Raw genomic sequence first — 10977 nt, 5'->3', positions numbered from 1 at the left:
CAGATTCTCTTCATTTAGGAGGAGGAGGAGGAGGAGGAGGAGGAGGAGAGGGTGTAAAGATAAGTTAGTAAAGACAGTGGAAGAGGAGGAGGAGGAATTAAAGCGAAAAGGGAAGAGGGAAGATTTGGTAAGACATGCGAAGAGGAAGGACGATGATGGAAAGGAAGAGGAGAAGGAGGAGGAGAATGAAAAAAGAGGAGGAAGAGGAAGAAGACGCCTCAACTAAAGAAATATGGAGGAAAAGAGGAAGAGTTAAGAGTGACAGGGAAAATGTTTAAAACCGAAGAGGCGAAGAGGAAAAGGAGGAGGAGGAGGAGGAAAATGAAAGACAAGGAAAAGGAGAAGGTACAACAGAAGGAGGAGAAGAATAAAAGGAAAACTTGAATCAGAAGAGGAATAGGAAGATAGGCGAAGAAGAAGAGGAGGAGAAGGAGGAAGAGGAAGAAGAGGAAGAGAGATACTGTACGTCAGAAAAGCAGGGAAAAAAAGGAAGAAAAACGAGGGAGAGAAGGAGAAGAGGAAGACTTTTATGCCAGAATAGAAGGAAGAGGAAGATGAAGAACATCAACCAGGAGGAAGAGAAGGAGGAGGAAAAAGAAGAAGAAGGGAGAATAAGGCTATACGGAGAAGAAGGAAAAGAAAAAGAAAAGACGATTACATATCAGAAGAAGAAGAAGTAGAAGAGGAAAGATTACAACGCTGACGAAGAGAGAGAGAGAGAGAGAGAGAGAGAGAGAGAGAGAGAGAGAGAGAGAGAGAGAGAGAGAGAGAGAGAGAATAATAAGAATAAGAAAGCGTCTACAAGGAGAAACAGAAAAATAATAACAATAATAACAAAAACAAATATAGAAGAAAGAGAACGAGAGAAGAGAAGAAAAGAGAGGAAGAAAAGAAAGAAGCTCTGACGAGGAGAAGAAACAGGAGAATAAAAACAACATAAGAAGGAAGAGGAGGAGGAGGAGGAGGAGGGAGAGAGAATATGATAACAAAATACAGGCATGGTATCAGAAGATTGCTCTGAGATTAAGGGGCGAACCAGGAACCCTTCGATAATGCACCAGCAGAGAGAGAGAGAGAGAGAGAGAGAGAGAGAGAGAGAGAGAGAGAGAGAGAGAGAAAACTGACACAATCTACACTTAAAACCTTCCATTTCTCTTCATTCCTTTGTTTATTCAACCTCCTATTCAGAGAGAGAGAGAGAGAGAGAGAGAGAGAGAGAGAGAGAGAGAGAGAGAGAGAGAGAGAGAGAGAGAGAACCACAAGCCACATACGTAAATAACTCAAACACCCAGGAAATTAAAGGAGGAGGAGAGGAGGAGGAGGAGAGGAGGAGGAGAGGAGGAGGAGGAGGAGGAGGAGGAGGAGGAGGAAAGCAAGTAATGAAAAAAAAAACATTAAAAGTAAAACGAACGCTGGAAAAAAAAAGAGGAAGTAAAGAAAATAAGCGAGAATGAAAATATGAACATGAAACACGGCATTAATTACCTCGAGAGAGAGAGAGAGAGAGAGAGAGAGAGAGAGAGAGAGAGAGAGAGAGAGAGAGAGAGAGAGAGGATGGGAGCAACACTCATGCTTCTCCTATTTGTATGTTAATGCACTGGGAGGGAGAGGAAGTGAGAGGGAGAGGAAGTGAGTAGGGAGAGGAGAGAGCGTGAGGGGGGGGGGCGTGCCAGCCTCCTCACGCCTACTTAGCGAGCGTCATGACCCAACAGCATCACTAAACTTTAATTCCCACCATTTTTCTGCATCATAGTAAGAAAACACAGCCTCCTTTCCTCCCATTGGCTACTGGGATCCCTGGAGGACCAATAGGAATGCTAGAAACAAAGATGAGTCAGTAGCACCTCTAACTGACCAATGACGGGGCGAGGAATGTCTTCCTGTGTTTTTAATTGGTTACCGTTATATCTCGAGAACCAATTAGAAGTAAGGAAACAAAGATACGTCACGTGTGTCTCTAACTGACCGATCAGCGAGTCAGGAATGCCAAGATGTGTTCTAATTGGCTGTCAGGTTACGTGAGGACCAATGAGAGGTCGAGGAATGTCTCCCTGGCTTTTAATTGGCCAGTGACATGCTTCACGGACCAATAGGAAGCCAAGAAACAAAGATAAGTCACTAGTGTGTCTAACTGACCAATCAGCGAGTCAGGAATACCAAGCTGTGTTCTAATTGGCTGTCAGGTCACGTGAGGATCAATGAGAGAAATGTCTCCCAGGGTTTTAATTGGCTGTTGGAGCTCGCGAGGGCCACTGGTAGGATCGGGAATGCGAAGTATGGCTGCTGTTGGACGCTGGAACTGCCCGCCTGCACGTGAATGTGGCGGCGGTGGCTAGGTGGGCTGAAAGGTGGCTGAAAGGACGTGATTGGCTGCCTGGATAAGTCTTAGAGCCAATGGGAGGAGTGGGTTTTGGGTGACGCGTAGCATAAAGAGCAGAAGTTTCGTTTTTTTTTTTTTTTTTTTTTTTTTTTTTTTTTTTTTTGTGTGTGTGTGTGTGTGTGTGTGTGTGTGTGTGTGTGCGTTCGGGTTGGTTGCGAAAAGTTTTCAAAGCAGCCATCAAACCTTGTTTACGCCGCGAAGAGAGAGAGAGAGAGAGAGAGAGAGAGAGAGAGAGAGAGAGAGAGAGAGAGAGAGTGGAGGACGGGTAAACACAACAGTACATGCCCGGAACTTGCGCTGAAATAAACACTAAACCAAAACAATTTTCCTTTATCCTTCCCTCCCTCCCTCCTTCCCTCCCTTCCTCTCTTCCTCCCTTCCCTCCATCCTTCCATCTCTTTCCTTCCTCCTTTCCCTGCCCCGTCCCTCCCTTCCTTCCACTCTCCCACCTTCCCACTCTTAATCAACTCAAATATTCGATCACCTTTCCACAAAACCAGCATTTCCACTCGCATTTTTTCCCTTCACCCCGAAAGAACAGATCTAATTCCACCAGTCTACCTTTGTTACAGGCAGGGAGGGAGGGAGGGCGGGGAAGGAGAGAGGGAGGGAAGGCAGGATAGTCAGATCAACACTGTTCCCACACATTGAGTTTGTCATGTCAAGGTCTTCCCCCGGTAAAGTTTGCTATAATCACCCACAACTTGTTCACATTTGTTATAGTTTCTTTAAATAGCATGAAAGAATAGGCTGTAACTATCTTTTTTTTTTTATTATTTCATGGCTCCTCTGTCCATGCAAACTGTTCTTTCAGGAGCTTTTACGAAACACAAGTAAGAATAAAACTTAATATTAACCTAAGGAATAAGATAAGCTATGACTGCAGAAGGAGAGAAAATATAGTCTATTATCAAAATCAAATAACAAATTACTTCAACTTCACACTGCCGCACAGTTACCACAAAAAAAAATAACAATAATAATAATAAACTTCAATAACAAACTCAATTATACCATCACCTTTACCATTACTTATCACATAATTACTAAAAAAAAACCCAAGAAAAAATTTAGCAGTAAGTAATTCAAGGCCTCCACTCCCTTCGCCTCCCGTATTGCTGCGTTATTGGGAAATTAAGAGGCAGAGTTTTCCCGTGAATCAACTTCCACGTAGTACCTGAAACGCCTGAATTGGCCGCCCTCTGACCTCTTGTGCCTCAGTCCTCGCAGTGCCATGAGGTACGTCGTGTTTTCTTTTAATTCCCAACCAGAGGAATTAAGCATTTTTGGAGAGAGAGAGAGAGAGAGAGAGAGAGAGAGAGAGAGAGAGAGAGAGAGAGAGAGAGAGAGAGAGAGAGAGAGAGAGCTAGCCAGAGAATCAGCCAGAGTCAGAGTCAGGGAGTGCCAGAGAGAGCCAGAGAGTGCCAGAGAGAGCCAGGGAGTGCCAGAGAGTGCCAGAGAGAGCCAGAGAGAGCCAGAGAGTGCCAGAGAGAGCCAGGGAGTGCCAGAGAGAGCCAGGGAGTGCCAGAGAGAGCCAGGGAGTGCCAGAGGTGCCTACAATCAGAGGCACCTTTACGAGAGAAAGTTTGAGCAGCGCGCCTCGTCACAGCCTTAGCACTGATGTCTTCCAATTAGCACTATCTCCCCATTATCTCCCGCCCAGCACCTCCACCTCCATTTTCTTTGACGTTATGAGAAAGAAAGCGAGACGGAGGCCCCGGCGAGGTGATAAGAGCTTAGAAGGGATAAGTAAATTTGGGGAGAATTGAATTAGTGGTGGCAATATTTTAACTATTTTCTCCCAGAAGCCGACGCTGTTCTCTCTCTCTCTCTCTCTCTCTCTCTCTCTCTCTCTCTCTCTCTCTCTCTCTCTCTCTCTCTCTCTCTCTCTCTCTCTCTCTCTCTCTCTCTCTCTCTCTCTCTCTCTCTCTCCCTCGATCTCCCTCTCCCGTTTTCTATAGCGTTTTATGGAGGTGCTAACTAGATTGGTTGGGTGAGGGTGGTGACGGGGGAGGAGGAGGCGAGGGTAACTCGCTGCCTGTCTCCTAGTGTGTGTGTGTGTGTGTGTGTGTGTGTGTGTGTGTGTGTGTGTAATAGTAGTAGTAATGGTAGTTGTTATTGTTGTTATTGCTGTTGTGATTGTTGTTATCTGGTCTGAGTTTGTCACGTCTTGCAGGAAATTACGCTGTGGGGAGTTACATGATTGGTTCCTACAGTGGCAATAACTCTCTCTCTCTCTCTCTCTCTCTCTCTCTCTCTCTCTCTCTCTCTCTCTCTCTCTCTCTCTCTCTCTCTCTCTCTCTCTCTCTCTCTCTCTCTCTCTCAGTAATACTTCTCAAATATTTCCAATCTCTTCCCTTTTTATCTTCCTCTTCACCTTCGTTTAGATCGTTACCACGTCTTCTTATCTCCTCCTCCTCCTCCTCCTCCTCCTCCTCCTCCTCCTCCTCCTCCTTCTCTTCTTCTTCTTCTTCTCTCTTCTTTTCCTCCTCTCATTGCTCAATTATTCCCAGGTGTTCCCTTCTTCCCTTCCTTCTCTCTCTCCCCTTTTATGGTCTTTCTCCTTCCTCCTTCCTTTTTTCCCCTCTCATTCGCATCCCCTACCTTCATTTGCAAGCTTCCCTACCTCCTCCTCCTCCTCCTCCTCCTCCTCCTCCTCCTCCTCCTCCTCCTCCTCCTCCTCCTCCTCCTCCTCCTCCTCCTCCTGCGTAAGATGGTGTTATTTTCCCCCTATTTACCATCTCTCTCTCTCTCTCTCTCTCTCTCTCTCTCTCTCTCTCTCTCTCTCTCTCTCTCTCTCTCTCTCTCTCTCTCTCTCTCTCTCTCTCTCTCTAATTCTCTTTTATTGTAATTCGCCCACTCCTCTGTGCATCATCTTTTTTCTCTCATTCATCTTTCTTTATTGCCTCTCTCTCTCTCTCTCTCTCTCTCTCTCTCTCTCTCTCTCTCTCTCTCTCTCTCTCTCTCTCTCTCTCTCTCTCTCTCTCTCTCTCTCTCTCTCTCTCTCTCTCTCTCTCTCTCTCTCTCTCTCTCTCTCTCTCTCTCTCTCTCTCTCTCTCTCTCTCTCTCTCTCTCTCTCTCTCTCTCTCTCTCTCTCTCTCTCTCTCTCTCTCTCTCTCTCTCTCTCTCTCTCTCTCTCTCTCTCTCTCTCTCTCTCTCTCTCTCTCTGTTGCGTGACTCTTCCTCCTCTTTCTCTGCCTCCTTTTCTCCTCTCCTCGCCTCAACTTCCTTTCAAATATTGCATCTCTCTCTCTCTCTCTCTCTCTCTCTCTCTCTCTCTCTCTCTCTCTCTCTCTCTCTCTCTCTCTCTCTCTCTCTCTCTCTCTCTCTCTCTCTCTCTCTCTCTCTCTCTCCTCTCCTCTCCCTTCCCTCTTCTTGCTTCCTTCTCATTAAATTGGAAGTGGGAAGAGGGATGAGAAGGAAGAGGAGGAGGAGAAGGAGGAGGAGGGGAAGAAGAGTGATGAAATTGTCTCAAAGCAAACAAAGGAAGAAAGAGGAACAGCTTAAGAGGGAGAGAGAGAGAGAGAGAGAGAGAGAGAGAGAGAGAGAGAGAGAGAGAGAGAGAGAGACGAAAAAGAACATTCTCTCTCTCTCTCTCTCTCTCTCTCTCTCTCTCTCTCTCTCTCTCTCTCTCTCTCTCTCTCTCTCTCTCTCTCTCTCTCTCTGTCTCTTCTCATTTTTTCTTTTTCTTTTTTCTCTTTCTTTTTCTTCTGTCTTTCTTTTCTATTTTTGTATTACTTTTATTTTTTTCCTCCTCCTCCTCCTCTTCATATACTTTCAATCTCCAGCACCTTTTCCCTTTCAAACTTTTCTCTCTCTCTCTCTCTCTCTCTCTCTCTCTCTCTCTCTCTCTCTCTCTCTCTCTCTCTCTCTCTCTCTCTCTCTCTCTCTCTCTCTCTCACGAATTAGGTCAAAGTTGTCAATATTTCGTGTTTTCTGAGAACCGTTTTCTATTACTTTTCTTCACCTCTTTGTCTTCCTCCCCTTCCTTCTTTCTTCATTAATAACTTCGTTCCTTCCTTCCTTCCTTCCTTCCTTCCTTCTTTCTTTTATGATTTTTCTTCCCTTCTTTTTAATTTCCTTTCTTTTTCTCTAATTTCCTTCCTTTCTTCTTTTCTTTTTTTCTAATTTCCTTCCTGTCTGTTCTCTTTCTTCTTTCATTCTTTTTTTATTTTTTTATTTATTTATTTATTTTTTATTTTTTTTGCTTCGATCTTTCTTTTCGTCCTTGTTTTTTTTTTCCCCTTTAAATTTTCCTGTCATATTTGCTTCATTTTTTCCTGTTTTTTTCCTTCCCTTTTTCCCTCTCTCCGATCTCTTTTCCCCTTGTCTTTCATCTTCTTGTCTTTCTTTCCTACTTTCTTTTCTCTTCTCTTTCTATCACTTCCTTCCTTCTCCTTCCTTTTTCCTTCCTTCCCGCATCCCTTCTTTCTCATCCTTTCCTTCCGAAATTTGCACCCTCTCTCTCTCTCTCTCTCTCTCTCTCTCTCTCTCTCTCTCTCTCTCTCTCTCTCTCTCTCTCTCTCTCTCTCTCTCTCTCTCTCTCTCTCTCTTCTTAATTTATCCTTCTCACAGTGTACTATTTGTACTTCTTCTTCTTCTTCTTCTCCTTCTCCTTCTCCTCCTCCTTCTCCTCCTCCTTCTCCTCCTCCTCCTCCTCCTCCTCCTCCTCCTCCTCCTCCTCCTCCTCCTCCTCCTCCTCCGGTCTTCGTATTAATTTTGTTATTTTCTTTGTTTCTTTTTTACCTTTAAGTGTGTGTTTGTGTGTGTGTGTTGTGTGTGTGTGTGTGTGTGTGTGTGTGTGTGTGTGTCTTTCCTCGTTTCTTTCTCTTTCTTGACATATTTTTTAATTTCTTAGACATTCTCCGCGTGTCATGAGAGAGAGAGAGAGAGAGAGAGAGAGAGAGAGAGAGAGAGAGAGAGAGAGAGAGAATGCTTAATTATTTACCTTATTTCTTCTTCCGCTTTCTTTTTATTAGTTTCTTGCAGCGTTTTTGTTTTTCCTCTATATTTTTCCTCCCCCTCGTCTCCTCTCTCTCTCTCTTTTCTCTCTCTCTCCTTTTCTTTACCTTCCTCTTAAGTATTATTGGAAGTAATTCTGTTTGGGTTTACTTTCGTTATATATTGTCTTTGTGAGGTCCTCCTCCTCCTCCTCCTCCTCCTCCTCCTCCTCCTCCTCCTCCTCCTCCTCCTCCTCCTCCAACTTTCGTGATAAGGGAAGGAAGGAAGGGCGGGAGCTAAAATGCAAATTACTTGTTTATTGTTTCACAGAATATTGCTTGACTTGTTTATCGAGAAGAGAGGGGAAGGGAGAGGTGAGAGGGAGAGTGAGAGGGAGTGGGGGATGGGAGGAGGGGGGAGAGGTGAGCAAGTTTCCCACAAAATCTCCCTCACTTTTTTCTCTCTCTCTTTCTCTTCTGTTCTTTTTCTCCTTTTTGTCTTATCGTCTCTCTCTCTCTCTCTCTCTCTCTCTCTCTCTCTCTCTCTCTCTCTCTCTCTCTCTCTCTCTCTCTCTCTCTCTCTCTCTCTCTCTCTCTCTCTCTCTCTCTCTCTCCTTTCTGTCTCTCTCTTCTCTCCGTGTTTCTTCCTGAGCACCAAACACAATCAAGGGGTAGGTCGTGGTGTGTGTGTGTGTGTGTGTGTGTGTGTGTGTGTGTGTGTGTGTGTGTGTGTGTTGTGTTGTGTTGTGTTGTGTTGTGTTGTTGTGTTGTTTCCATTTTTTTTTTTTTTTATTCTTTCTCTTATTATTTTTGCGTTTGTGTTTTTCGTTTTCCCTTTTGTTTTTCCCCATTTTTGTTATGCTTTATTCATGGTGTTTTGTTGTGCATCACTCTTCCTCCTCTTCCTCCTCATCCCTCTTCCTCCTCATCCCTGCTCTTCTTCTCTCCTCTCTGCTCCTCCTCCTCGGGGCGTGCGGCGCGGGAGGTGAGGGAGCTTGTGGGGAGATTAAGGAAAATGAGGAAAACACGGTGAGGGGAGAGGCTGCCGGGGGCCGGGGAGTGGCGGGAGGGGCGGGGAGAGGGGACGGTAGGCGGAGATTTACCTTTACAGTAAAACTTTAGGAGTATGAATTTCACCAAAACAGGTGTGGACGCAACAGCTGTGTGTGTGTGTGTGTGTGTGTGTGTGTGTGTGTGTGTGTGTGTGTGTGTGTGCATCAAGGGTCATGTGGTGTAGGTGTCGGTGCGCCTGGATGGTGGTGGTGCTGTGGTGGTGGTGGTGTCGCCGCGCCGCGCCGCGCTGCTGCAAGGTCGCGGCAAGGGCCGCGCGGCAAGGGCCGCGCGGCAAGGCCCGCGCGGCGTCTCAAGGCGTCACGCTGCCTATGGCGTGTAATATCGGCGGAAATTAATTGACGAAGTTGACTCTTGGGAAATCGGACGTGCGGTTGAAAATTTTGGACCAATCAGAGGGCAGCTGAGGCAGAGCGGCGGGTCAGTCGCCCTTTGGTCGCTGGTGTGGGAGGCTGTGCGCCGCCGCCCTCTGAGCCCCACGCCCCGCCGCCGCGCCCTGGCTCAGTGTGAGCGTCCCTCGCGCCGCGGTGTGTTCGCGCCCCGCGCTCGTAATTATGATTGCTGAACGTGTGGTGGCCGCCTGGCGACAGTTATTAGCCAAGAGAATTGTGTCTCATTATGATGCTCATATATATATATATATATATATATATATATATATATATATATATATATATATATATATATATATATATATATATATATATATATATATATATATATATATATATATATATGCAGCCGCACGCAGTGCGGGAATAAGCTGATCTAATTACAGTGGCGGACGAATAACAAAACTATCACAGAACCATTGGGTGTATTTTTAGTGGAAATATAATTAGTTGTAATGAAGCTGCTGGATTGGAGTCTGCAAGGTGGAATAATTATGTTGGCGAGATGATTCATCAAGCAGCGACCTACTAGTGCAGCGCGGCGCAATAGGCGAGGTTGGGGGTGTGGCAGGCTACTAGGGGTGAGGGGCGGTGCAGGGACGTGATTGTGGTGGGAGGGAGGGGGTATATTGGTTGCACGGAAGGGTATTGGTGATGGTGGTGTGACGGGATGGTGACGCTCTTGATGGGCAGTGTGTGGCAAGGGTTACGCTGTTGTTAGGGCACGGGGCTGGTGGAGGGAGGAGGTGACGCTGTGGAGGAAGCAAGACTGTAGAGTGGTATTTTGAAAGGCCTGGGTGAGTGAGTGTGGCGGCGGCGGTGGTGGTGGTGGTGGCGGTGGTGGTGGCGGTGGTGGTGGTGTATGGAGGCGAGAGGAGAGGCTGAGTGGTGAGTGGCGCCTTCCTCCGGTGCCACTCCTCATGCCTGGCTGAGTGCCTTACAATTACTTGCCCCTACCTGCTGCTGCTGTTGCTGCTGCTCCCCTCGCCGCGGGTAGCAAGGTGTGGCCAGGTGTGGAGGTGGTTGTGGTGGCGCCGTGGTGATGGGTGTACCAGGGGAAAGGGATATAACCTTTATCATTATCATCATCATCGTCATCACTTTACTACTACTTTTTCTTTAAGATTGTCTGAAAGAGTTAGGGTGCAAGTCCTTTTCTTTTTCTTATTTATATTATAACTTTTATTTTCGTATCTTCTGCATTCCTTATTTCTCTGTGCATGTGCCGCCTTTATTTCGTTACGTCTTTTGTCCTTATTCTGTTTCTCATCCCCTACGTTTCTGTCTATATATCAAACCATTCCCCTCTCTCTCTCTCTCTCTCTCTCTCTCTCTCTCTCTCTCTCTCTCTCTCTCTCTCTCTCTCTCTCTCTCTCTCTCTCTCTCTCTCTCTCTCTCTCTCTCGACCATCAAGGACACAACAACGCACAAAGGTCCTTGGGCGGGTTACTGGGGAGGTACTGGGTGCGTGACACTTGGCAACATACACACAGACAGATAGATAGATAGATAGATACATATATGAGCACACACACACACACAGACACACATACACACACACACAACACAAAGGTAGAACAGTCAAAGAGAACGCAAGACTAAATAAACATCACGAGGTTCAGAAACAAATGCCAGTGTAGTAGAGTTTGGAAAGTCCTGTTGTGTTTGGTGGCTTGGTGGGGTTCAGAACTTCAGAGAGTGTTAGAACTTCAGAGAGTGTTGTGCTTGCTGGCTTGGTTCAAAGAGTGTTTTGTTTGGTGACTTAGCGGGTTCAGAGTGGCTTGGTTTGGTTGAGAGTGCGTTGTGTTTGGTGGTGTGTCTTTAGGAGAGTGTTGTGTTTGCTGGCTTAGTTCAAAGACTCCTGTTGTGCTCAAAGATTCTCATTTTTAGTTCTGTTTTAGTTCTGGGAAGTCTAATTTTTTTTTTTATACCGTCTTGGTGTTGGACTCTCCTGATGATCCCTGCTTTGAGTGATGGCGCCCCCGGGTAACATTTATCTCTGCCCTTCCTCTCATAACAAGGCCCTAATGTTCCCGCACGTTTCCATGGCCTGAGTCTGCCATGATGTGTGGTGATCGGCTGGCGGTGATGATATGCAGTGGTGTTTTGTGTAATACCACCAGCAACACCCACCATAAACCCTGGGTGTGGGTGTGTGTCTGGTGTGATGGTGTGTGGCGATGTGTGACGGAGT

General features: G+C 46.1%; 1 protein-coding gene across 2 annotated transcripts in view; it reads left to right on the top strand.

Annotated features, from left to right (window-relative positions):
* The first annotated feature begins 8754 nt into the window (after window positions 1–8754).
* LOC135105145 (ras-GEF domain-containing family member 1B-like) overlaps window positions 8755–10977 on the top strand; it is a 117981-nt gene continuing 115758 nt past the window's right edge. Inside the window, exon 1 of one of the 2 annotated variants that reach the window (XM_064013198.1) lies at window positions 8755–8897. The gene's annotated coding sequence lies outside the window, so the exon portion shown is untranslated. The remainder of the gene's footprint in view (window positions 8898–10977) is intronic. The other variant, XM_064013197.1, reaches the window with a different exon arrangement.

The sequence above is a fragment of the Scylla paramamosain genome, chromosome 11 (genome assembly GCF_035594125.1).
Source record: "Scylla paramamosain isolate STU-SP2022 chromosome 11, ASM3559412v1, whole genome shotgun sequence".
NCBI lineage: Eukaryota > Metazoa > Arthropoda > Malacostraca > Decapoda > Portunidae > Scylla > Scylla paramamosain.
Note: the sequence above shows the minus strand (reverse complement) of the source record. Positions and strands in the feature narration are given on the sequence as shown.